We start from the raw sequence: 27,324 nt of genomic DNA, 5'->3' as shown, positions 1-27,324 counted from the left end.
TAAAATGCAATTTTAAGAGAAAAAAACGATTTTAAATTAAGCGCAACACAGGAAATGCAGTAAATGGGCTCTAGATGTGTTCTAAATACTGTTTCTAATACAGATATAAACTTTAGCAAGCCAGAAAACGCCCAAAAGTAGGCGGGAAATCAGCAATTCTAAACAAAAAAATCAGAAGAAAATACTTAAAATCTCAAAAGTGGCTCCTTTCTTCTCTCAGCATTTTCTCCCCTTGGTAGGTGCTTCAGCAACAACTAACAAGCCTGGAAAGATGCCAAAACCATTAGGCAACAGGGTTTTAAGCGAGAGAGATCAAGCAGTTTAGAATTGACCCAAAATGGCCAATAAAACTACAGCTCCTAGGCAGTAACCACTCTTACAGGGACAGGCAGGCTGCTCAGTGTTAACCACTGCCACTGGTGAACACAGAGACTTCCCTTTAGCCCAAGCAAGCACTGGCCTCCAAATAATTTACAAACAGTTCAAAACAGCAAATCTGTAACTGAACTTTCTTAAATTTCAGAAAGTGGGAAAAAAGCAAGATTTTTTTGTTTGTTTCTTTCTTTTTTTAAGTTTAAAGGTAGCAGAGATACACAAGTAGCAACATATTCACAACAGTGCAATAAATGACCCCACACTTGAGTGCTAGGCCAAAAACAGGTAAAATTAAATTTTAAGAGAAAAAATTATTTTAAATTAAGTGCAACACAGGAAATCCAGTAAACAGGCTCTAGATGCATTCTAAATACTGTTTCTAATGCAGATATAAACTTTAGCAAGCCAAAAACTCTGAAAAGTAGGCGGCAAAGCAGTAATTCTAAACACAAAAATCAGAAGAAAATACTTAAAATCTCAAAAGTGGCTCCATTCTTCTCTCAGCATTTTCTCCCCTTGGTAGGTGCTTCAGCAACAACTAACAAGCCTGGAAATATGCCAAAACCACGAGGCAGCAGGGTTTTAAGAGAGAGAGATCAAGGAATTTAGAATTGACCCAAAATGGCCAATGAAACTACAGCTTCTAGGCAGTAACCACTCTTACAGGGACAGGCAGGCTGCTCGGTGTTAACCACTGCCACTGGTGAACACAGAGACTTCCCTTTAGCCCAAGCAAGCACTGGACTCCAAGAAACTTACAAACAGTTCTGAACAGCAAATCTGTAACTGAACGTTCTTAAATTTCAGAAAGTGGGAAAAAAGCAAGATTTTTTTTCTTTCTTTTTTTGTTTTATTTTAAAGGTAGCAGAGATACACAAGTAGCAAAATATTCACAACAGTGCAATAACTGACCCCACACTGGAGTGCTAGGCCAAAGTCAGGTAAAATGCAATTTTAAAAGAAAAAAAAAGATTTTAAATTAAGTGCAACAAAGGAAATGCAGTAAACAGGCTCTAGATGCATTCTAAATACTGTTTCCGATACAGATATAAACTTTAGCAAGCCAGAAAATGCCAAAAAGTAGGTGGCAAAGCAATAATTCTAAACAAAAAAATCAGAAGAAAATACTTAAAATCTCAAAAGTGGCTCCTTCCTTCTCTCAGCATTTTCTCCCCTTGGTAGGTGCTTCAGCAACAACTAACAAGCCTGGAAAGATGCCAAAACCATTAGGCAACAGGGTTTTAAGAGAGAGAGAGATCAAGCAGTTTAGAATTGACCCAAAATGGCCAATAAAACTACAGCTCCTAGGCAGTAACCACTCTTACAGGGACAGGCAGGCTGCTCAGTGTTAACCACTGCCACTGGTGAACACAGAGACTTCCCTTTAGCCCAAGCAAGCACTGGCCTCCAAGAAACTTACAAGCATTTCAGAACAGCAAATTTGTAACTGAACTTTCTTAAATATCAGAAAGTGGGAAAAAAGAAAGATTTTTTTGTTTTTTTCTTTTTTTGTTTTAGTTTAATGGTAGAAGAAATACACAAGTAGCAAAATATTCACAACAGTGCAATAAATGACCCCACACTTGAGTGCTAGGCCAAAGTCAGGTAAAATGCAATTTTAAGAGAAAAAAACGATTTTAAATTAAGTGCAACACAGGAAATGCAGTAAACAGGCTCTAGAGCTGTTCTAAATACTGTTTCTAATACAGATATAAACTTTAGGAAGCCAGAAAACATTAAAAAGTAGGCGGCAAAGCAGTAATTCTAAACATAAAAATCAGAAAAAAATACTTAAAATCTCAAAAGTGGCTCCTTTCTTCTCTCAGCATTTTCTCCCCTTGGTAGGTGCTTCAGCAACAACTAACAAGCCTGGAAAGATGCCAAAACCACAAGCCAGTGGGGTTTTAAGAGAGATAGATCAAGGAGTTTAGAATTGACCAAAAATGGCCAATAAAACTACAGCTTCTAGGCAGTAACCACTATTACAGGGACAGGCAGGCTCCTCAGTGTTAACCACTGCCACAGGTAACCACAGAGACTTCCCTTTAGCCCAAGCAAGCACTGGCCTCCAAAAAACTTACAAACAGTTCAGAACAGCAAATCTGTAACTGAAATTTCTTAAATTTCAGAAAGTGGGAAAAAAGCAAGATTTTTTTTGTTTCTTTCTTTTTTTTAAGTTTAAAGGTAGCAGAGATACATAAGTAGCAACATATTCACAACAGTGCAATAAATGTCCCCACACTTGAGTGCTAGGCCAAAATCAGGTAAAATGCAATTTTAAGAGAAAAAACGATTTTAAATTAAGTGCAACACAGGATATGCAGTAAAGAGGCTCTAGATGCATTCTAAATACTGTTTCTAATACAGATATAAACTTTAGCAAGCCAAAAACTCTGAAAAGTAGGCGGCAAAGCAGTAATTCTAAACATAAAAATCAGAAGAAAATACTTAAAATCTCAAAAGTGGCTCCTTTCTTCTCTCAGCATTTTCTCCCCTTGGTAGGTGCTTCAGCAACAACTAACAAGCCTGGAAATATGCCAAAACCACGAGGTAGCAGGGTTTTTAGAGAGAGAGATCAAGGAATTTAAAATGGACCCAAAATGGCTAATGAAACTACAGCTTCTAGGCAGTAACCACTCTTACAGGGACAGGCAGGCTGCTCAGTGTTAACCACTGCCACTGGTGAACACAGAGACTTCCCTTTAGCCCAAGCAAGCACTGGCCTCCAAGAAACTTACAAACAGTTCAGAACAACAAATCTGTAACTGAACTTTCTTAAATTTCAGAAAGTGGGAAAAAGAAAAGATTTTTGTTTTTTTTTTTTTTGGTTTAGTTTAGAGGTAGCAGAGTTACACAAGTAGCAAAAAATTCACAAGCGTGCAATAAATGACCCCACAATTGAGTGCTAATTCAAAGTCAGGTAAAATGCAATTTTTAAGAGAAAAAAACAATTTTTAATTAAGTGCAACACAGGAAATGCAGTAAACAGGCTTTAGATGTGTTCTAAATAGTGTTTCTAATACAGATATAAACTTTAGGAAGCCAGAAAACATTAAAAGTAGGTGGCAAAGCAGTAATTCTAAACAAAAAATCAGAAGAAAATACTGAAAGTCTCAAAAGTGGCTCTTTTCTTCTATCAGCATTTTCTCCCCTTGGTAGGTGCTTCAGCAACAACTACCAAGCCTGGAAAGATGCCAAAATCACGAGGCAGCAGGGTTTTAAGAGAGATAGATCAAGGAGTTTAGAATTGACCCAAAATGGCCAATAAAACTACAGCTTCTAGGCAGTAACCACTCCTACAGGGACAGGCAGGCTGCTCAGTGTTAACCACTGCCACTGGTGAACACAGAGACTTCCCTTTAGCCCAAGCAAGCACTGGCCTCCAAGAAACTTACAAACAGTTCAGAACAGCAAATCTGTAACTGAAATTTCTTAAATTTCAGAAAATGGGAAAAAAGCCAGATTTTTTTTGTTTGTTTTTTTTGTTTTAGTTTAAAGGTAGCAGAGATACACAAGTAGCAAAATATTCATAACAGTGCAATAAATGACCCCACACTTGAGTGCTAGGCCAAGGTCAGGTAAAATGCAATTTGAAGAGAAAAAACGATTTTAAAGTTAGTGCAACACAGGAAATGCAGTAAACAGGCTCTAGATGCATTCTAAATACTGTTTCTAATACAGATATAAACTTTAGCAAGCCAGAAAACTCTGAAAAGTAGGCGGCAAAGCAGTAATTCTAAACATAAAAATCAGAAGAAAATACTTAAAATCTCAAAAGTGGCTCCTTTCTTCTCTCAGCATTTTCTCCCCTTGGTAGGTGCTTCAGCAACAACTAACAAGCCTGGAAATATGCCAAAACCACGAGGTAGCAGGGTTTTTAGAGAGAGAGATCAAGGAATTTAAAATGGACCCAAAATGGCTAATGAAACTACAGCTTCTAGGCAGTAACCACTCTTACAGGGACAGGCAGGCTGCTCAGTGTTAACCACTGCTACTGGTGAACACAGAGGCTTCCCTTAAGCCCAAGCAAGCACTGGACTCCAAGAAACTTACAAACAGTTCCGAACAACAAATCTGTAACTGAACTTTCTTAAATTTCAGAAAGTGGGAAAAAAGCAAGATTTTTTTGTTTTTTTCATTTTTTGTTTTAGTTTAGAGGTAGCAGAGATACACAAGTAGCAAAATATTCATAACAGTGCAATAAATGACCCCACAATTGAGTGCTAATTCAAAGTCAGCTAAAATGCAATTTTAGGAGAAAAAAACAATTTTAAATTAAGTGCAACACAGGAAATGCAGTAAACAGGCTCTAGAGGTGTTCTAAATACTGTTTCTAATACAGATATAAACGTTAGCAAGCCAGAAAACGCCGAAAAGTAGGAGGCAAAGCAGTAATTCTAAACAAAAAAATCAGAAGAAAATACTTAAAATCTCAAAAGTGGCTCCTTTCTTCTATCAGCATTTACTCCCCTTGGTAGGTGTTTCAGCAACAACTAACAAGCCTGGAAATATGCCAAAACTAAGAGGCAGCAGGATTTTAAGAGAGAGAGATCAAGGAATTTATAATTGACCCAAAATGGCCAGTGAAACTACAGCTTCTAGGCAGTAACCACTCTTACAGGGACAGGCAGGCTGCTCACTGTTAACCACTGCCACTGGTGAACACAGAGACTTCGCTTTAGAACAAGCAAGCACTGGACTCCAAGAAACTTACAAACAGTTCCGAACAGGAAATCTGTAACTGAACTCTCTTAAATTTAAGAAAGTGTAAAAAAAAGCAAGAGTTTTTGTGTTTTTCTTTTTTTGTTTTAGTTTAAACGTAGCAGAGATACACAAGAAGCAAAATATTCATAACAGTGCAATAAATGATCCCACACTTGAGTGCTAGGCCAATGTCAGGTAAAATGCAATTTGAAGAGAAAAAAACGATTTTAAATTAGTGCAACACAGGAAATGCAGTAAACAGGCTCTAGATGTGTTCTAAATACTGTTTCTAATACATATATAAACTTTAGCAAGCCAGAAAACTTCGAAAAGTAGGCAGCAAAGCAGTAATTCTAAACAAAAAAATCAGAAGAAAATACTTAAAATCTCAAAAGTGGCTCCTTTTTTCTCTCAGCATTTTCTCCCCTCGGTAGGTGCATCAGCAACAACTAACAAGCCTGGAAAGATGCCAAAACCACTAGGCAGCAGGGTTTTAAGAGAGATAGATCAAGGAGTTTAGAACTGACCCAAAATGGCCAATAAAACTACAGCTTCTAGGCAGTAACCACTCTTACAGGGACAGGCAGGCTCCTCAGTGTTAACCACTGCCACAGGTAACCACAGAGACTTCCCTTTAGCCCAAGCAAGCACTGGCCTCCAAGAAACTTACAAACAGTTCTGAACAGCAAATCTGTAACTGAACATTCTTAAATTTCAGAAAGTGGGAAAAAAGCAAGAATTTTTTGTTTTTTTCTTTTTTTGTTTTAGTTTAAAGGTAGCAGAGATACAGAAGTAGCAAAATATTCATAACAGTGCAATAAATGACCCCACACTTGAGTGCTAGGCCAAAGTCAATTAAAATGCAATTTTAAATTAAGTGCAACACAGGAAATGCAGTAAACAGGCTCTAGATGTATTCTAAATACTGTTTCTAATACAAATATAAACTTTAGCAAGCCATAAAATGCCGAAAAGTAGGCGGCAAAGCTGTAATTCTAAACAAAAAAATCAGAAGAAAATACTTAAAATTTCAAAAGTGGCGCCTTTTTTCTCTCAGCATTTTCTCCCCTTGGTAGGTGCTTCAGCAACAACTAACAAGCCTGGAAATATGCCAAAACCATGAGGCAGCAGGGTTTTAAGAAACAGAGATCAAGGAATTTAGAATAGACCAAAAATGTCAATACAACTACAGCTTCTAGGCAGTAACCACTCTTACAGGGACAGGCAGGCTGCTCAGTGTTAAACACTGCCACTGGTGAACACAGAGACTTCAATTTACCCCAAGCAAGCACTGGCCACCAAGAAAGTTAGAAACAGTTCTGAACAGCAAATCTGTAACTGAACTTTCTTAAATTTCAGAAAGTGGGAAAAAAGCAAGGTTTTTTTGTTTATTTCTTTTTTTGTTTTAGTTTAAAGGTAGCAGAGATACACAAGTAGCAAAATATTCACAACAGTGCAATAACTGACCCCACACCTGAGTGCTAGGCCAAAGTCAGGTAAAATGCAATTTTAAAAGAAATAAAAATATTTTAAATTAAGTGCAACAAAGGAAATGCAGTAAGCAGGCTCTAGATGCATTCTAAGTACTGTTTCTGATACAGATATAAACTTTAACAAGCCAGAAAATGCCAAAAAGTAGGCGGCAAAGAAGTAATTCTAAACAAAAAAATCTGAAGAAAATACTTAAAATCTCAAATGTGGCTCCTTTCTTCTCTCAGCATTTTCTCCCCTTGGTTGGTACTTCAGCAACAACTAACAAGCCTGGAAAGATGCCAAAACCATTAGGCAGCAAGGTTTTAAGAGAGAGAGATCAAGCAGTTTAGAATTGACCCAAAATGGCCAATAAAACTACAGCTCCTAGGCAGTAACCACTCTTACAGGGACAGGCAGTCTGCTCAGTGTTAACCACTGCCACTGGTGAACACAGAGACTTCCCTTTAGCCCAAGCAAGCACTGGCCTCCAAGAAAATTACAAGCAGTTCAGAACAGCAAATCTGTAACTGAACTTTCTTAAATATCAGAAAGTGGGAAAAATGAAAGATTTTTTTTGTTTTTTTCTTTTTTTGTTTTAGTTTAAATGTAGCAGAGATACATAAGTAGCAAAATATTCACAACAGTGCAATAAATGACCCCACACTTGAGTGCTAGGCCAAAGTCAGGTAAAATGCAATTTTAAGAGAAAAAAATGATTTTAAATTACGTGCAACACAGGAAATGCAGTAAACAGGCTCTAGAGGTGTTCTAAATACTGTTTCTAATACAGATATAAACTTTAGGAAGCCAGAAAACGTCAAAAAGTAGGCGGCAAAGCAGTAATTCTAAACAAAAAAATCAGAAGAAAATACTTAAGATCTCAAAAGTGGCTCCTTTCTTCTCTCAGCGTTTTCTCCCCTTGGTAGGTACTTCAGCAACAACTAACAAGACTGGCAAGATCCCAAAACCACGAGGCAGCAGGGTTTTAAGAGAGCTACATCAAGGAGTTTAGAATTGACCCAAAATGGCCAATAAAACTACAGCTTCTAGGCAGTAACCACTATTGCAGGGACAGGCAGGCTCCTCAGTGTGCACCACTGCCACAGGTAAACACAGAGACTTCCCTTTAGCCCAAGCAAGCACTGGCCTCCAAAAAACTTACAAACAGTTCAGAACAGCAAATCTGTAACTGAACTTTCTTAAATTTCAGAAAGTGGGGAAAAAGCAAGATTTTTTTTGTTTCTTTCTTTTTTTTTAAGTTTAAAGGTAGCAGAGATACACAAGTAGCAACATATTCACAACAGTACAATAAATGACCCCACACTTGAGTGCTAGGCCACAATCAGGTAAAATGCAATTTTAAGAGAAAAAATGATTTTAAATTAAGTGCAAAACAGGAAATCCAGTAAACAGGATCTAGAGGTGTTCTAAATACGGTTTCTAATACAGATATAAACTTTAGCAAGCCTGAAAATGCAGAAAAGTAGGCGGCAAAACAGTAATTCTAAACAAGAAAATAAGAACAAAATACTTAAAATCTCAAATGTGGCTCCATTCTTCTCTCAGCATTTTCCCCCCTTGGTATGTGATTCAGCAACAACTAACAAGCCTGGAAAGATGCCAAAAGCACTAGGCTGCAGGGTTTTAAGAGAGATAGATCAAGGAGTTTAGAACCGACCCAAAATGGCCAATAGAACTACAGCTTCTAGGCAGTAACAACTCTTACAGGGACAGGCAGGCTGCTCAGTGTTAACCACTGCCACTGGTGAACACAGAGACTTCCCTTTAGCCCAAGCAAGCACTGGCCTCCAAGAAACTTACAAACAGTTCTGAATAGCAAATCTGTAACTGAACTTTCTTAAATTTCAGAAAGTGGGAAAAAAGCAAGATTTTTTTGTTTTTTTCTTTTTTTGTTTTAGTTTAAAGGTAGCAGAGATACACAAGTAGCAACATATTCACAACAGTGCAATAAATGACCCCACACTTGAGTGCTAGGCCAAAGTCAGGTAAAATGCAATTTGAAGAGAAAAAACTATTTTAAATTAAGTTCAACACCGGAAATGCAGTAAACAGGCTCTAGCTGTGTTCTAAATACTGTTTCTAATACAGATATAAACTTTAGCAAGCCAGAAAATGTCGAAAAGTAGGTGGCAAAGCAGTAATTCTAAACAAAAAAATCAGAAGAAAATACTTAAAATCTCAAAAGTGGCCCCGTTCTTCTTTCAGCATTTTCTCCCCTTGGTAGTTGTTTCAGCAACAACTAACAAGCCTGGAAATATGCCAAAACCACGAGGCAGCAGGGTTTTAAGAGAGAGAGATCAAAGATTTTAGAATTGACCCAAAATGGGCAATAAAACTACAGCTTCTAGGCAGTAACCACTCTTATAAGGACACGCAGGCTGCTCAGTGTTAACCACTGCCACTGGTGAACACAGAGACTTCCCTTTAGCCCAAGCAACCACTGGCCTCCAAGAAAGTTACAAACAGTTCCGAACATCAAATTTGTAACTGAACTTTCTTAAATTTCAGAAAGTGGGGAAAAAGCAAATTTTTTTTTTTGTTTTTTTCTTTTTTTGTTTTAGTTTAAAGGTAGCAGGGATACACAAGTAGCAAAATATTCACAACAGTGCAATAAATGACCCCACACTTGAGTGCTAGGCCAAAGTCAGGGAAAATGCAATTTTAAGAGAAAAAAAACATTTTAAATTAAGTGCAACACAGGAAATGCAGTAAACAGGCTCTAGATGTGTTCTAAATACTGCTTCTAATACACATATAAACTTTAGCAAGCCAAAAAACGCCGGAAACTAGGCGGCAAAGCAGCAATTCTAAACAAAAATCAGAAGAAAATACTTAAAATCTCAAAAGTGGCTCCTTTCTTCTCTCAACGTTTTCACCCCTCAGCAACAAGTAACAAGCCTGGAAAGACACCAAAACCACGAGGCAGCAGGGTTTTAAGAGAGAGAGATTAAGGATTTTAGAATTGACCCTAATTGGCCAATAAAACTACAGCTTCTAGGCAGTAACCACTCCTACAGGGACAGGCAGGCTGCTCAGTGTTAACCACTGCCACTGGTGAACACAGAGACTTCCCTTTAGCCCAGGCAAGCACTGGCCTCCAAGAAACTTACAAACAGTTCAGAACAGCAAATCTGTAACTGAACTTTCTTAAATTTCAGAAAGTGTGAAAAAAGCAAGATTTTTTTCCCTTTTTTTGTTTTAGTTTAAAGGTAGCAGAATACACAAGTAGCAAAATATTCACAACAGTGCAATAAATGACCCCACACTTGAGTGTAGGCCAAAGTCAGGTAAAATGCAATTTTAAGAGAAAATAAGGATTTTAAATGTAGTGCAACACAGGAAATGCAGTAAACAGGCTCTAGATGTGTTCTAAATACTGTTTCTAATACAGATATAAACTTTAGCAAGCCAGAAAACACCAAAAAGTAGGTGGCAAAGCAGTAATTCTAAACAAAAAATCAGAAGAAAATACTTAAACCCCCGGATTCATGAAGCTTGGCGCAAGGCCAGTGTAAGGCCTGCGCCGGCCGTGCAGCGTATATATGGTGTAGTAGCACCATATGCATATTAATGAAGGTGCGCTGCCACTACATCCATGTGCATAGGACACGTGCGCGAGTGCATGGGGCGTTACTAAGCTGCGCCCGGAGGCGTGTCAATGTCGGCTGACGATGAGCAACCTAAACTGCTGAATATTGTAGCCTGCCTGCAATAGTAATCGCACCTATCAGTGTCCATGGATAATGAAACATATGCAAAGCATGCAAGACAGTTCCCGGCCACACAAAATGGAGAACCAAACAGAAATGTACGCAGCACAATATGAGTTTCCATCCATGGAACAAATGATATTTAAAATTGTGTGTCCATAATGTACTGTACTGTCAGTAGTTATACCCAATGGAAGTGAAGCGCATCATGTCAGCGCGCCGCCAATACACACGTCTAGCCCCATGGGCAGGGTCACCAGCAGTCCCACAGTGGTAGTGATTGTACACAGCTGGGCAGTTGTGGCCATATAACAACCATAAAGAAACCTGACAGTCCAAATTGTATACCAAACTCACACAAACATATGAATATTAAAATGTGCTACACACATGAACAGGAACGTAACCGGCACATACACATAGGATGCTATATGCGGAACCGGGACATCCAAATGCAGAACCCATGCATGCAAATGCAATACGCAACAACCCCTGTATAGCACATAACCCGCACCCATGTCCGAATGTCCACCAAATCCAGCTACCAGCCTTGTGCAGCCATACACCTACACATAGCGAGTATTCCTCATATGTAGTAGGAAGTATCGACCTAGGCAGTGTCAGGATTGCAAATATGTATCCCACGTGTGTAAACATCCCATCACAGTTACGTAAATCCAAATGCCCATGCGTCCATGTTCTGGCAAAATGTGTGTACATCCCACGTGGGATAAGTAACCTGTTGAAACATCAGAGTTGTTCACACGCGACGGTGTTTAGTACTGTACACATCTGGACAAAACATGTATGTGTAGTCACGGTACTGTTCAGTTTCTAGACAGACATGCAAAACATACTACGCAGGATGGAACACCTGTCCACCATGCAGGTCTCCCCACTAGGGTTGCCACCTGTTCAGATGCCCAAGGTGGGACATCTGATGTAGAAATGTGAGAATTTGCAGGATAAAACATACCCCCGGCCAGTGCAAAGGACAGAATTACACTTGTTTGCCAAGATAAAAGCTTATGTCATAGCATGTGAATTGCTTATGCTAACCCAAATAATAGTTATGTGTTTCAGATACAAAATACCTGTATCAAGCAACTATTAAAGAAAATAATAAATATACCTGTGTCTTAAAATCACAGGACACTTGCCATGTCTTAGGTGTCATCGCAGGACACAACTGTCCAAAGTGGGACTTCCCTAAAGAGGAAGAGGTGGTAACCCTACTCCCCACTGAATTATCGACAGTATATATTCAACTCAATCACATACCGACACCACCACTCAACCTATTACAGCAACAAAATCTGGACAAAGCCTAAAATGACGGGTGGACAAATAGGGACAGATGTAAATACTGCTCTCACAAACTTCGAAAGTTCACAGAATAATAGTATGTACATTAGCATGAAATGTTGTGAAGGATGTGAGGTAGTCCCCGAGTATTACAGAGGTCCGTAAATTCTTACTGTAACAAACCTTCACATATGTTTACTGTACTACTGCATACCTGTAGTTAATTCATAGTTAATTCATGTCCAAAATAATAATCCTCGTATGAATGAATACAGGAAATAGTCAAATGTGAATGGGAACACCACTCACCGTGGATAATGTATTGTAACCACCCCCACCCATATTATGTATTGCCAACATTATAAGCTGCTGACAGGTGCCCAAACACCTGTGTCTGTAAACACAGATAAAATGTTTAAAATGGACAAACTCTGTCCATGTGCTTTGTCTGACATTTGAACATGGTCAGGTCAATTCCGTTCACCAGGCGGACAAGCCTAAACCCAGATCACCACATGAACACCCTGACAATTAAAGACTTGTATGTGTCAGGACTATAAGCCTTGGGGTTCTGAATATCCCTGCAGTGATGAAATATGCAGCTTGGGTCCAGAGCAGTAGGGAATAGGGAATGTGTAATATGTAGTACCGCATTTTTCCCAGCAGGAGAATGGATGCCTGTGTCGTAAGTGAAGCGGTGAGGCATATGTTAATGTAGCTATGTACTATGGGTATGCATATAAATGAGTTAGAACACCAAAAATATAGTGGTTACAGCATCTGGCCAACGTGAATGCAGTCCCGGTTCAACTACGACTACAGCACATATAATGTTAAAGTGTAATGAATGCATCTGTGCTGTACAGACATTTAAATATGTAAAGGTGAAAGTGTGTTTTGCATATGTCCGTTAACCAGATTACAGATATTTTATTGGTACTGTCACAAGTAATAAAGCCCACGTAAGCACAAAGACTTAGTAAACATATGTAACCCACAATAAGGATATGCATGTGCGCCTGCGCGTAACCCACAATAAGGAAATGCAAGTGCGGCTGTGCGTGTGTAATCTGCTCACAGCATAGCAAATGAATGCTGGTTTCTACACATAATGTCTATATATGGATATATACATTTGTGTATAGATATATATATATCCACAGACTTAAACTAAATAAATATATGAAATAAAGACTGTACAGACATATATATATATATATATATATGTATATATGTATATATATATATATATATATATATATATATATATATATATATATATATATATATATATATATATATATATATATATATATATATATATATATATATATATATATATATATATATATATATATATATGTATATATATATATATATATATATATATTTACACTCAAACACATACAACATTAATTGATATATACCTAACAAACATATAAACAAATGTCCTCGTAGATATAACACATGTACATAAATAGGTTACACCATAGCTACTATGGATACACATAACAGACATGCAATTAAGGTAAATACACTGCTGCTCTCAAAACTACTGCCCGGAAAGTATCAGTGTGCCAGATCTGTAAGTCCTACTCTTTAAACATGGATATAAGTGTCCTTTGCAGGACTCCAAAAATAGTGAATCTATAAACGCACTGTCCTGTAATGATTGCCGCAAAGAAGTGTCATTCGCAACTACAATATAGCTGTACATGCAACAGTAGCTTGTGCAAGTGTAATAACACATGGGTTGACAGAATGTAAGACATATGTACTGACATGCGGAGAGTGGATAGTGCTTAGAAGTGTCGTCATACTTTATTATCGCTCACATTAAATATGTGTTATGACTACTGTGGAGGGGTGTCAGGTCTGGGAATCATGGGTATGCAATAATGGGCCTAGGTGCCTAGGTGTTGGTTGGCACAGATTTATGAGGTCCGCCCCATCGGAGTGATTAATATACCTATGTGGGTATAGCAGACACCTCTAACTTCCTAAAATGAAGAACCCATCTACTGGATATTGTGTAAACTATTGGGGGAAGATGTAGGGAGTTATATTAGTGTTGTGTAAGCGATTATCATGGATGTACATGCATACGAATAAGATGGTAACCATACCTCTCAATCAGAATAAGACATCTGGACAAAGGCATTTTAAAATAAGTACAAATAGGGAATATCTCAAATATTCCTCCTACAAAGTCAGAACGTTGATAGAATAATGGATCAGTCAATAGTATGAATGTTTTGAGGGTTATTAATTGTAAACTACAAATGTCTGTCATTATTTTCTAACCCCACAGTCCCTAATGACTTCCCACTAAATTACCAGAAAGGCACAATATTATTAAAAAAGGAACAAAATCAGACGTCTAAGTTCGGGACATTTACCCAAAATATTTACAGTTGAGAGGTATGAAGGTAACCCTGTCCTAAATAAATGTACAGAACTAGTGAGATTAGGTGGACAGGTGTGAAGAAAGACGTGATGACAAATGACAAAACATGTATAAGTCAAAAGCATGTACCTCAACAAATCTGGATGAACACTAATGCCCTGTGATAGTCAATGTGGAAGGTTAATATAAACAACATAAATGTGTCCCTCAGGGTGCTACGCAGTGTCCTTGATACAGTGTTCAGTCTCCCACACACGCATGTGAGTTCTGCCACTGACAGAAAGTGCAAATACCGGCGAACACATAAGGTAGATGATAGCAGAATATGTTTTGATCAGCACCTGTTGGCTTTTGTGAGGAACACAACACTCTGGGCGGGTGTGTCCTACAAAAGGAATGTAATGGCATCTGGCCTGTGATTTCTCCATATATTGTGTGTAGTGGTGTAATAAAATGACATATCTTGTATCAGTAACAGATACATGTTATAGGAAACAGTATCATTGACTATACCACTACAAGACAAATCTGAAGGTATGAAAAGTGCTGAAGTAGTCAGTTTAGTATTGACCGCAGGTATGTGTGGACTTGGCAAATGTCACAGCTGTACATATAGTTCCTATAGGGCTGTCACCTCTACAAATGATGAAAGTGGGAGGTGCTCTGTAGAAATGACAGATGTAGCAGGTCAAAACATGCCTACAGCCATGCTTACTCCACAAATAGATATATTAGCACACATCAAAGCTTAGGCCAGGATTCACGAAGCTTTGGTCGGTGTACGAGTAGAGTAAGAGTAGAGCAAGGCAAGATGTCTGCCGAGCTATTCAGCAATATCCTGTAGGGGCGTGTAACACAGCCCCTCAAATGAACGTTGCACAGACAATGTTAGGATATGCAAATTACCCCATTTGTAGGTGAAAGCTATGCAAATGATGTAAAATATGTGATACATGAAACAGTAAGCTGTCCGTGCAATAGTAGAGTTATGTGTAGAAATGTACATGGATGTTAACCAAGTAACGTTCTGCAAGTAGCTAAATGGAGCAATGTCATCTGAAAATAAAGGATGGTTTAGTTGAAGAAGCATGCCAATGGCCAAATATAAGGCCAGTGGCATGTATTCCCATTGGAAATTAATAAAACTCTAGTTGTCCTCCCCCAATCTCCGGTGTTTAAGCGTAGCGCAGTGGCGCAAGTATGCGCTGTGCATACAAAACAAGACAAATATGTAAAATATACATACAAATTGTAATGTCAGTTAAAAGTTATTGCGTCATGCAGGTGAATGGCAAGCTGAAGACAACATGGCTACTGAGTAGTGGTTGCTATGTGTGGAAGCTAACACTCATGAAATGTAACCAAGCATTAGTAGGCAATCCTATGCAATTGAGGCTGAGGATAGTGAAGCACAATTTGTCATGCCATATGGGCCAAGCCTCTACCATGTAAGAGTAGGTTAAGGGGACTATCAGCGTAGAAGGTAGGTGACATCATGAGTGTGTATGTATAAAACACTGTAATCTTATTGGACCAGTGTGTCACATGTCTGCTGTCAGTGACTCATCAGTGGAAGAGGCATGTTATGATTTATCCTAGGTAAAGTCAGTAAACTGACGGTGTATGCCATGGATATCACTGAAGTTCCTTGCAAACCTGGTGAAGTGTGTTTGCAACCGTGCAAGCCTGTAAGCCCGAGTAAGCATGTGTGCATGTGTGTCAGCCCATGTGCGCGAGTTGAAGAATGAGTAAGGTACTGTAAGATTGTTGAAGCCCGTGTAATGTTGTGTAAGCCAGTGTAAGTGTTTGTACGCATGTATAAGCCTGTGTGCACACATGGAAGCGGATATGCACTTCACTGTGCTCCTATGCGCGGCGCCACACACTGTGGACACAAACAGTGAAAAGGAAGGTAAACAAATAGCAGTAAGTTAACCAAGGAGAACTACCACAGCTAGCAGGTGAAAACAATCAGACTGAGTATATTATACAGCCAGTACAGTAGGCCAGCACAGCACAGCACGTACAACTCTACAAACAGCAGTCCACCATGTTTTTCTCAGACACACTGCAAAACTGTAGTATACTAAGAGAAGTGCAAACTGTAAAAGCTTAACTGAGACAACATAATGTTAGGGAATGCCATTGCTATTATACGTCAACATATGCAACATGTGGAGGGTTGTGCCAATGTGAATGCTGCTCAGCATCACACAGTGAGTAGACGGAGAGGAGTGCACAGGCACAAGGTAACCTACCAGGGGCTACATGAGCTGGAGATAGTAGAGCGCTATAGAGTGGACAGAGACCGCCTGCAAAAGATTGTGGATCTGTGCAGGCCATGTCTCACACACAGAACCAACAGAGGGAAACCTATCCCAGTGGAAACCAAGGTATGTGTTGCCCTAAGGATACCAGCAACAGGTACCTTCCAGAGATCAACTGGTGATATGATGTGGATTTTACAAAAATCAGCATCCAGGGTACTGCACCAGTTCATGAATGCCATGTTAGCACATGTCAGTGATGATGTATATATCCCCAATTCCCGTAAGGTATTGGGCAGCAATATGTGTCTTTTCCACACAATAGTGGAATACCCTAAGTACTGTGTGCAATACACTGCACGCACATATGCATCAAAGCACCAGCCAGTGAGTGTGGTAGGGCCTACATCATCCACAAGGGCTTCCCCTCCATGAAGTGGCGGTTAGTGTGTGATGGCCAGCCCATAATAATGAATGTGTGTGCTGAATGCCCTGGAAGCTGCAATGCTTCCGATATGTGGCATCCGATGCAGCTGTACAAAACATTTGGCAATGGGGACAACCCTCATGGTCACCTAGTGGGAGATGCCTGATGTGTAGTTCAACTGTGGCTGATGACACACATCAGAAATGCACACACACACATGAACAGGAATGCCATAATGAGGCACATCCACATACAGAAACCTTACTCTAGCATGTGTTTGTGTCGCTGAAGTCACAGTTCTGGTGCCTGGAAACATCTGGTGGAGCATTAAAGCACTTGTCAACTACATGTATCAGAATTGTCTGTGGCCTAGGTCATCTGTGTCACACACACACACACACACACACACACACACACACACACACACACACATGACAGTTTATATATACATAGTGTGAGTGACTGTTCCTGTATGTGTAATACTGCAGAACAGTTCAAACACAGCAAAGTATGTCAATAATGGACATTCATCATAGTTGTACAACCACCTTGGAGGATATGCATGCAGAACTCTCATTGCATATGTGATACAGTGATGTACGTCAAAATACCATTGTAAATGCAAATGTCAAATGACAAATGACATAGCACATATCTATATGTACACATTGTTACCCATTATACATATTGGGGTGTAATACCTATGTGTTACTGTTGGTAAAGTATGTGTAGTAAATGTGGATAACTGACTCTGTTTAGCCTTATAGGTGTACAGCATGGGTTGGATAACATGTATCTGTCTGTATGATACCCTTGTGTAGACTAACTGTGTCATGTGCAGAATGCATTCTAGGCCACAGTATGAATTCCCAGATGTGGACAGGAATATCCCTATTGTCTTTGCTTGTAACTAACATGGCTATATGTCAAACAGTAATGGTCCCAGCAATGTGTGGCGGTCAATACCAGTGCGAACTGGTATAGTATAGTACATGTAGGATCCACATGCTACTGTGTGTCCTACATGTGTGGGTCAGTTGTGAAGATATCATATAACAATTGGTCATTCAGACTGTTGAGGTCGTGTCTACTACCATAATGCAAAACTATGACAGATAGTAACAGTATCACCCACAGCACAGTGTAAAACCATAGCAATCACACATGTGTAGACAAGTACAACAATATGTGTAGTATAATGCATACTGGCCACCAATAGAAACTATGAAGTGTTAACAGTGTGAAGTACAGGGCATGTCACCATTCCAATGTGTCCACTATACATGTACATGCAGACAGTGCACCTTCACCATGTTCACATATAGATACATGTAAATCTGTAGTACACACATCACACACATACTACACACTCTGTAACACATGCTGCCAATACTACACATGTCAGTCAAATGGCACATGGATGGATAATACATCTTCAGAATTAACAGTGCTGTACACTATACTACATTGATGATCATAGCTGGAATGTATCATGCCTGCTTACATACACCTAGAAGGAAATCACACTTTGTGTTACCAACATTGTAATATTATTACAGTGCTATGAAGCCACCCTGTGCATCAGCACCATGTTAGTCTGTACCTGCATCAATGTTACACATTACAAGAGGTGGCACAGGTGTCATCATATGCACAGGGTATGTAGTTTATTTTCCAGAGCCTGTCAGTGAACCAGCCAATCAACATGTATGCATTTGTGTGTGTGTGAGAGACAACAGGTTTTGCATGGCCCAATGTTGATGCAATGTGTGTGTGTGTATGTGTTATCCCTAGCTGTTTGTTTTATGTGTGTCTCTGCATGTACACTGTTTCAGCATGTGTCAGCCATATACTGGAGGTTGTGGGACAGTCACAGACTGTACCTGCCAGGCTGTACAAATCGCCATTCCTGGCCATGGACACCCCTCCATGCATTCAACCATAGTCCAGTCCTGCACCTGGCAATATATACACATACATACATGGGATCTGTATCACAACCTGTGGATAAATGGGTGTCAGTAATGTTAACCTGATTTGCATAGTATTGTCATGTAATACATAGGTATATGAGCCATACTCATTCTCCAAAGTAATAACCACTGCTGACTGCTGCTGAGATGTGCACATGACCGTTTAAAGGTGCTGTACTATCATTGTTTTCAATGTCCCTGGTAATACCCAGCAACAAAATAACTGGTCACTACACAGCTATAACCCAGGATCACTACAGCACACAGTATGTGCACTATCACAGAGCCATAGCACATTCAGATACTTCCAAGGTGAACATGTACAGACAATGCAGCACATTCAATAGTGCTAATATCCACATACATATTACAAAGATATATATATATATATATATATATATATATATATATATATATACACACACACACACACACACACACACACACACACACACACACACTTGGAAGGGCCGGGAGTTGAACACACACCTAACTACCTTAACACACTACACCATTACGCATTTACAGAACGCGTTACCAAGATTACTGAACACAGCACTCCCAGAGGCATACTTCTAGGTGGGTGACATCATCCGCAAAGGCAAAGACGCCGATAGGGAATGTATGTGTTGTGAGGCATCTAAAAGCATTACTGTGTCCCCAGGCAGCTGGAAACACACACACACACACACACACACACACACACACACACACACACACTTGGAAGGGCCGGGAGTTGAACATACACCTGACTACTTTAACACACTACATCATTACACATTTACAGAACGCGCTACCGAGATTACTGAACACAGCACTGCCAGAGGCATACTTCTAGGTGGGTGACATCATCCGCAAAGGCAAAGATGCCGATAGGGAATGTATGTGTTGTGAGGCATCTAAAAGCATTACTGTGTCTCCAGGCAGCTGGAAACACACACACACACACACACACACACACACACACACACACTTGGAAGGGCCGTGAGTTGAACATACACCTAACTAATTTAACACACTACAGCATTACGCATTTACGGAACGCGCTACTGAGATTACTGAACACAGCACTCCCAGAGGCATACTTCTAGGTGGGTGACATCATCTGCAAAGGCAAAGATGCCGATAGGGAATGTATGTGTTGTGAGGCATCTAAAAGCATTACTGTGTCCCCAGGCAGCTGGAAACACACACAAACACACACACACACTTGGAATGGCTGGGAGTTGAACATACACCTAACTACTTTAACACACTACAGCATTACACATTTACAGAACGCGCTACTGAGATTACTGAATACAGCACTCCCAGAGGCATACTTCTAGGTGGGTGACATCATCTGCAAAGGCAAAGATGCGGATTGGGAATGTATATGTTGTGAGGCATCTAAAAGCATTACTGTGTCCCCATGCAGCTGGAAATACACACACACACACACACACACACACACACACACACACACACACTTGGAAGGGCGAGGAGTTGAACATACACTTAACTACTTTAACACACTACAGCATTACGCATTTACAGAACGTACTACCGAGATTACTGAATACAGCACTCCCAGAGGCATACTTCTAAGTGGGTGACATCATCTGCAAAGGCAAAGACGCAGATAGGGAATGTATAGGTTGTGAGGCATCTAGAAGCTTTACTGTGTCCCCAGGCAGCTGGAAACTCACACACACACACACACACACACACACACACACACACACACACACACACTTGGAAGGGCCGGGAGTTGAACATACACCTAACTACTTTAACACACTACAGCATTACGCATTTACAGAATGCGCTACCGAGATTACTGAACACAGCACTCCCAGAGACATACTTCTAGGTGGGTGACATCATCTGCAAAGGCAAAGACGCCAATAGGGAATGTATGTGTTGTGAGGCATCTAAAAGCATTACTGTGTCCCCAGGCAGCTGGAAACACACACACACACACACACACACACACACACACACACACACACACACACACACACACACACACACACACTTGGAAGGGCCGGTAGTTGAACATACACCTAACTACTTTAACACACTATAGCATTACGCATTTACAGAACACGCTACCAAGATTACTGAACACAGCACTCCCAGAGGCATACTTCTAGGTGGGTGACATCATCTGCAAAGGCAAAGATGCCGATAGGGAATGTATGTGTTGTGAGGCATCTAAAAGCATTACTGTGTCCCCAGGCAGCTGGAAACACACACACACACACACACACACACACACACACACACACACACACACACACTTGGAAGGGCCGGGAGTTGAACATACACCTAACTACTTTAACACACTACAGCATTACGCATTTACAGAATGCGCTACCGAGATTACTGAACACAGCACTCCCAGAGGCATACTTCTAGGTGGGTGACATCATCCGCAAAGGCAAAGATGCCGATAGGGAATGTATAGGCATCTAAATAGGCATCTAAAAGCATTACTGTGTCCCAAGGCAGCTGGAAACACACACACACACACACGCACACACACACACACACACACACACACACACACACACACACACACACACACACATACACACACACACACACACACACACACACTTGGAAGGGCCGAGAGTTGAACATACACCTGACTACTTTAACACACTACAGCATTGCGCATTTACAGAATGCGCTACCGAGATTACTGAACACAGCACTCCCAGAGGCATACTTCTAGGTGGGTGACATCATCCGCAAAGGCAAAGATGCCGATAGGGAATGTTTAGAGAGTGAGCAGTCTGAAAGCATATTACTGTCCCAAGGTAGACGTACACAAATATGGCAGTGCTGTCATTGGGCCAACTAAATATCTACGGAGCACTACAACACTAAATAGATATGGGATGCGCCACAGACAGTACACCCTTCGAGAGAGCAACCAGTATGTTCACTGTAGACATCCATCGTGACATTGAAAATGGACATCTGTTGCCTGGTTGACCTCCATGGCTATACAGGATGTCAATGGCCATGCCCACACGTTTAGTATCACACGTCTGTTTGGAATGTACTGTGTGTCCATCTACACAACAGCGTACTGGGCATGCTCACACACTTAGCAGTTGCAAAGGGCCATCTTGCATGCATATGGAGTCTAATCACGGAAGGGCACAGTGTGGAATGTACTGTGTGTCCATCTACACAACGGCGTACTGGGCATGCTCACACACTTAGCAGTTGCAAAGGGCCATCTTGCATGCACACAGAGTCTAATCACAGAAGGGCGCAGTGTGGAATGTACTGTGTGTCCATCTACACAACGGCGTACTGGGCATGCTCACAGACTTAGCAGTTACAAAGGGCCATCTTGCATGCACACGGAGTCTAATCATGGAAGGGCGCAGTGTGGAATGTACTGTGTGTCCATCTACACAACGGCGTACTGGACATGCTCACACACTTAGCAGTTGCAAAGGGACATCTTGCATGCACACGGAGTCTAACCATCTTGCATGCACATGGAGTCTAATCACGGAAGGGCGCAGTGTGGAATGTACTGTGTGTCCATCTACACAACAGCGTACTGGGCATGCTCACACAGCAGTTGCAAAGCGCCATCTTGAATGCACACGGAGTCTAATCACGGAAGGGCACAGTGTGGAATGTACTGTGTGTCCATCTACACAATGGCGTACTGGGCATGCTCACACACTTAGCAGTTGCAAAGGGCCATCTTGCATGCACACGGAGTGTAATCACGGAAGGGCGCAATGTGGAATGTACCGTGTGTCCATCTACACAACTGCGTACATGGACTGTACTGTGTGTCCATCTACACAACAGCATACTGGGCATGCTCACGCACTTAGCTCTTGCAAAGGGCCGTCTTGCATGCAGATGGAGTGTACACACAGAAGGGCACAGTACAGAAGGGCACAGTAAGGTATAACTGTCCTCACGCACAGGGCGGTCACACATGCAGTGATCTGTACACACACAGCTGCCATCACAGCTGTCACAGGTGCAGGTCACACACGTACACACTGCAGTGTACACTGTAGCTGTCAAGTCAGCACCATGTCGTCGGTGCAGCACTACACAGCCTTACAGTCCCACAACACCATGTGACACATGACCACTGGGCTGTATAGAGGTGTACACCAGCTGTGCAGAGTTCACATGTACCAACAGGGATCCAACAGGTGTTATGCATTGCAATGATACCAGTATACATGAACAGGTCGGCTCATGACATACCACAGCCCTTACACAGCTGTGACACCTGACTGTTGCTGTACACCAATGAACACACGTCTGGATATGTCATACATGTGATTGTGTAGATGTGTGCATGGACTGCACACACAACACATACATACATAGCCTTTGATATACCTCGTGCATAACACTGGCCTAATCAATGCTACACACGCGAATGGAAGGTGGGCCCATGTCTGTTGAATGCTCACACTAGAGGGGGTAGCAGTGTTGACCGGGACACATACCCTTGTACTTGTCGCCTGTGACACCCGTGATATCATACCGCAGTCCATGTGTTATGTTTGTCAACACACATGTCCAACAATAGCAATGCATACAAACATGGCAACAGGAGACACATGTGACATCTGTACTGTGCATGCAGCAACCATGCATGTGCAGTGGCCGATGTCCGTAACATAGTTGCAGCTACCTACGACATGCAGACGCAATGCAGACCCATCATTGACACCTGTATACGGTGACATACAAATAGCACGTATGGAGGGATGTGTGTACATAACATGGTGAACCACCTGTCTAGATGTATGTGTGCAGGGAGTGGCTCACAGTTGTGTCACACACCATCCTATCATGCCATGTGCAAACAGTACGCTATGTCGCTGTTACGTGACGGTGCTGACATAATGCATACACAGCAGTCAGGTGTTAACAACTATATGTCACATGGCACCTGTAACACCTACAACCTCCCGTGTGCATATAGCAGCACATTTGCCAGATATAGCATTGTTACACATAATGCAATCAATACCGCTGCATGTCTATCAAACGTGTCATCATATGGCAGGTGTATCATTCCCAGCACTGCCATGTGTGTCCGAATGTATGACCAGGGATGCCACATATCGCGGGGAATATTTCCCAGTTGCTACACATTCCTGTACACCATTGTAGAGATCTGTACATACGTCAGTGTGGGAAGCATGACGTCAGCCGGTGTGGTGCATCACACACGTCGGCTGTCCGTATACACATGTGTGGTCACCACAGTGTGTGTGTCTGTATGTATGTCTGGTGCTTGGTGTGAGGGTGTATGCTAATATATGGTGGGAAATGATCACTAACCCCATGTGGTGACTAACCCGTAATGGTGATGCATTGCACAACCCTGTTGATGCCATAGGTCCCAGCCATACTGGCTACCTGTGCATGTCCCTTCTCTGTGACACATCGTGTGGGTGCATAGTACTGTGAGGGTGATGACCACATAGGCAAGGGTCCCCACCTGCACACTATGGGGTGTGCATTATAGTGGTGTACACCCCGTGAATGTGGCCATGTTCCCATACTGTTACAGGATCCTACTGCTGCACAGTGTGGCCTCCAGCTACCAAGTGACACCACACATCATCATTGGCCAGGCCGCTGTGTACAACCCCTGCACCATGTCACCATACCTGTAATGTGTCCTGCTATGTATGTCACGTCTCTGTCCAGTGTAGCCTGTGGCACCGACCACATGCGTCAGGTGCAGTATATGTGCAGACATCTGTGTCATGTTGGTGTGTCCAACAGTCAGGTTGAGGGTACATGTAGCATGCTGATATTGCCAGATGTGCCTGTGAGTAATCCACAGTTACATGTGGGGGACTGCAAACACTGCTACCTGTAGGCACATGCAAGTACACCATAAGAGGGAACCAGGTTATCACAACCAACATGGTGCTACAGATGTAACCGAGACACATACAGTGAACACATCACAATGCATGCTGCACCTGCACAACATGGTATGACTGGTGCATGTCGACAGTACACAACCTATGTCACATACACATCTCTCAGTATTCACACACAACCACTGCAACATACACATCGCTCACTATGCATACACAGGTAATATTACATACACCTCTCACTATGCTGTTCACCCTGTGCATCAGAATATTTGTGCATAAACCTGCACCGATGGTGTGGATGACAGGGATGCGGCACAGGCTTCATCATATGCACAGGGTGATATGTTTGCCAGGGGCATAGGCTGCACCAATGGATAACATCATGTGTGTGTGTAAGGGCCGGTGAGTTGACTGGACATGTCTGTGCAGAATGCATGTGGATGTTGTGGAGCCCGACAGTTGTGTTTGCTGTGTGCATGTATGTGGGTACACAGTTCTGCCATTTGTGAGGCCTACACAGGGTATAATTGACAGCCCCAGATTGTACAGAGCAGGTTGTACAGCTCACTGTGTCCATCCACGGCCACGTGACCTGTGCCTGCCTGGGGTTGCATGGGCACTACCAGGTGGAGGTACAGAGTGGCTACTGTCTGACGGCACTTGTCCGCTGGAACCGTGTCCCCGCTGAGACCATCCAGGGCCACGTCCACATGGCCTGCTGTGTCCTGGTGTTGACAGCGCAGCACCAGCTGCACTGCTACTGCTACCGGCACTATGGGAGCGGGCATGTGAGGTGGCACGCTCACGTCGACCTACACTAGGTGGTGTTGCTGGCCTACATCCACATGGCCTACGCCTCACTCCTACCAGGTGTTCCAGCACAGACAGCTCCCGCTCATGGATTGCCATGCCTCGGTCAAGGATTCCGACCATTTCACCTAATCACCTGTCCAGAACATTAGCAATCTGCTGTTGAGCATTTGCCAATGCCTGGATGTTGTCATTTAGGGTATGGATAACAGCCCTCTGCAGCCTCTGCCCTTCTCTGTTCTGCCATTCAGCATGTGCCTGTGCTGCCATTACATTCTGGAACATGCGTCTGGTGATACCAGCTGCTGCGCTCTGTTCTGCAGGTGCATGTTTGCTAGAGGTCCTCCTATGAGCAGCACCGGCCACATGCCTGTGTGGCACATCTGCAGTCATTACACTGACACCATGGTGTGTAGACACACCTTCTGTAGCCACCACATGTTCCTGTTCCACGCTAACAGACGCTGACTGTCCTACCTCTATGGCCACTGGTGATGCGGTATGTGTTGGCAGCAGAACTGTGTGCAGGGAAGAGAGGGACATAGCTGGGATGGTAACCATTGGCACAGATTCAGCCCCTGACAACCCTGCCTGTACCTCATGCATATGTTCATCACTGCTAGTATCTATGGGGACACTAACATCAGATGGACCACAGGAGGGTAACGCACCTACATCACCTGTGAATGCAAAGTAATACTGTAAAGTACAATAGACACAGACACACACACACAGACACAGACACACACACAGACACAGACACAGACACACACACAGACACAGACACAGACACACACAGACACACACACACACACAGACACACACACACAGACACACACACACACAGACACACACAGACACACACAAACACAGACACACACACAGACACACCATGCATGTGATTTGTCAGATGCCATGCAGCATGCCTGCGATACAGCAGAGGGCATGCAGCTCAGACATTAATAGTGTTAGTAAGCATACCTCCCTGGGGTGCACACTACAGCAAACAGGTGTCATATCAGTAGCCATGCAGTTCACACAATCATGGTAGTATGTATGCATCCCCGTGATACACCATGTGGCCCAGAACAGGATAACAGTACACATGGCTGACGTGACCTTGACATGTAATCTGCTGACATGTGCATTAACATGCATACATGTTTGACACAATGGTGTCCTGACACATGTACAGCATCATAATGGGCTTCACATTGCAGTGTTGTGTGTATGCCCTACAGATAGAATGCATGTTTAGCAAATGTGCATGAGCATGGGAGGGTAGTGTGAGGTGTCTACATTGCTATACAGTGTGAAGTACAGACACTGTGCCATTGCATGACAACATGAGGCATCTATGTTGCTGTAGAATGCATAATATGTACACATTGCATAGCCATAACTGCAACATAGTCGTGATGTTCAACAGATCGTATATGGTAGACTTCAGTGACACCTCCAGTAGCTGTGCACAGGCTTTTAGGTTGTCCAGTGTACCATATCAACTGTATAATTGGTCAACTAAGGCTATAATTGGACCATGTGTGGACAATGTGCAACAGGGTGTATACACATCCCAAGTACTGTGTGGCTACATGTCTCTGGCCATCCCCCATGGCCATGTGTGCACATGTGTTGGCCAATTGTGTGTGATGGACATCTTTTCCACATGTCTGTGTTATCCCATATGACATACACCCATAGATGTCAGATATGTCACAATCCACAGGGCTATGCAGACAATGGGTTGTATGTTTGGTATGTGGGGTATATGTCATACGATAGTGTGACAATATTGCAGACAGAACACTACATGTCTGGAACATGTCAGGTGGCACATCACAATGTGTGCACCCAATGCAGGGGCATATGACACAATGGTGACACCTGTGGGCTGCCCATATCACAGCTCACTGTGTGGTACTGTGTGCGTACCACACATGTTGTTCCAATGCATACTACATATG

Source organism: Protopterus annectens, chromosome 4.part0, assembly GCF_019279795.1.
Source record: "Protopterus annectens isolate FY-2018-M chromosome 4.part0, PAN1.0, whole genome shotgun sequence".
Taxonomy (NCBI): Eukaryota; Metazoa; Chordata; order Ceratodontiformes; family Protopteridae; genus Protopterus; species Protopterus annectens.
Note: the sequence above shows the minus strand (reverse complement) of the source record.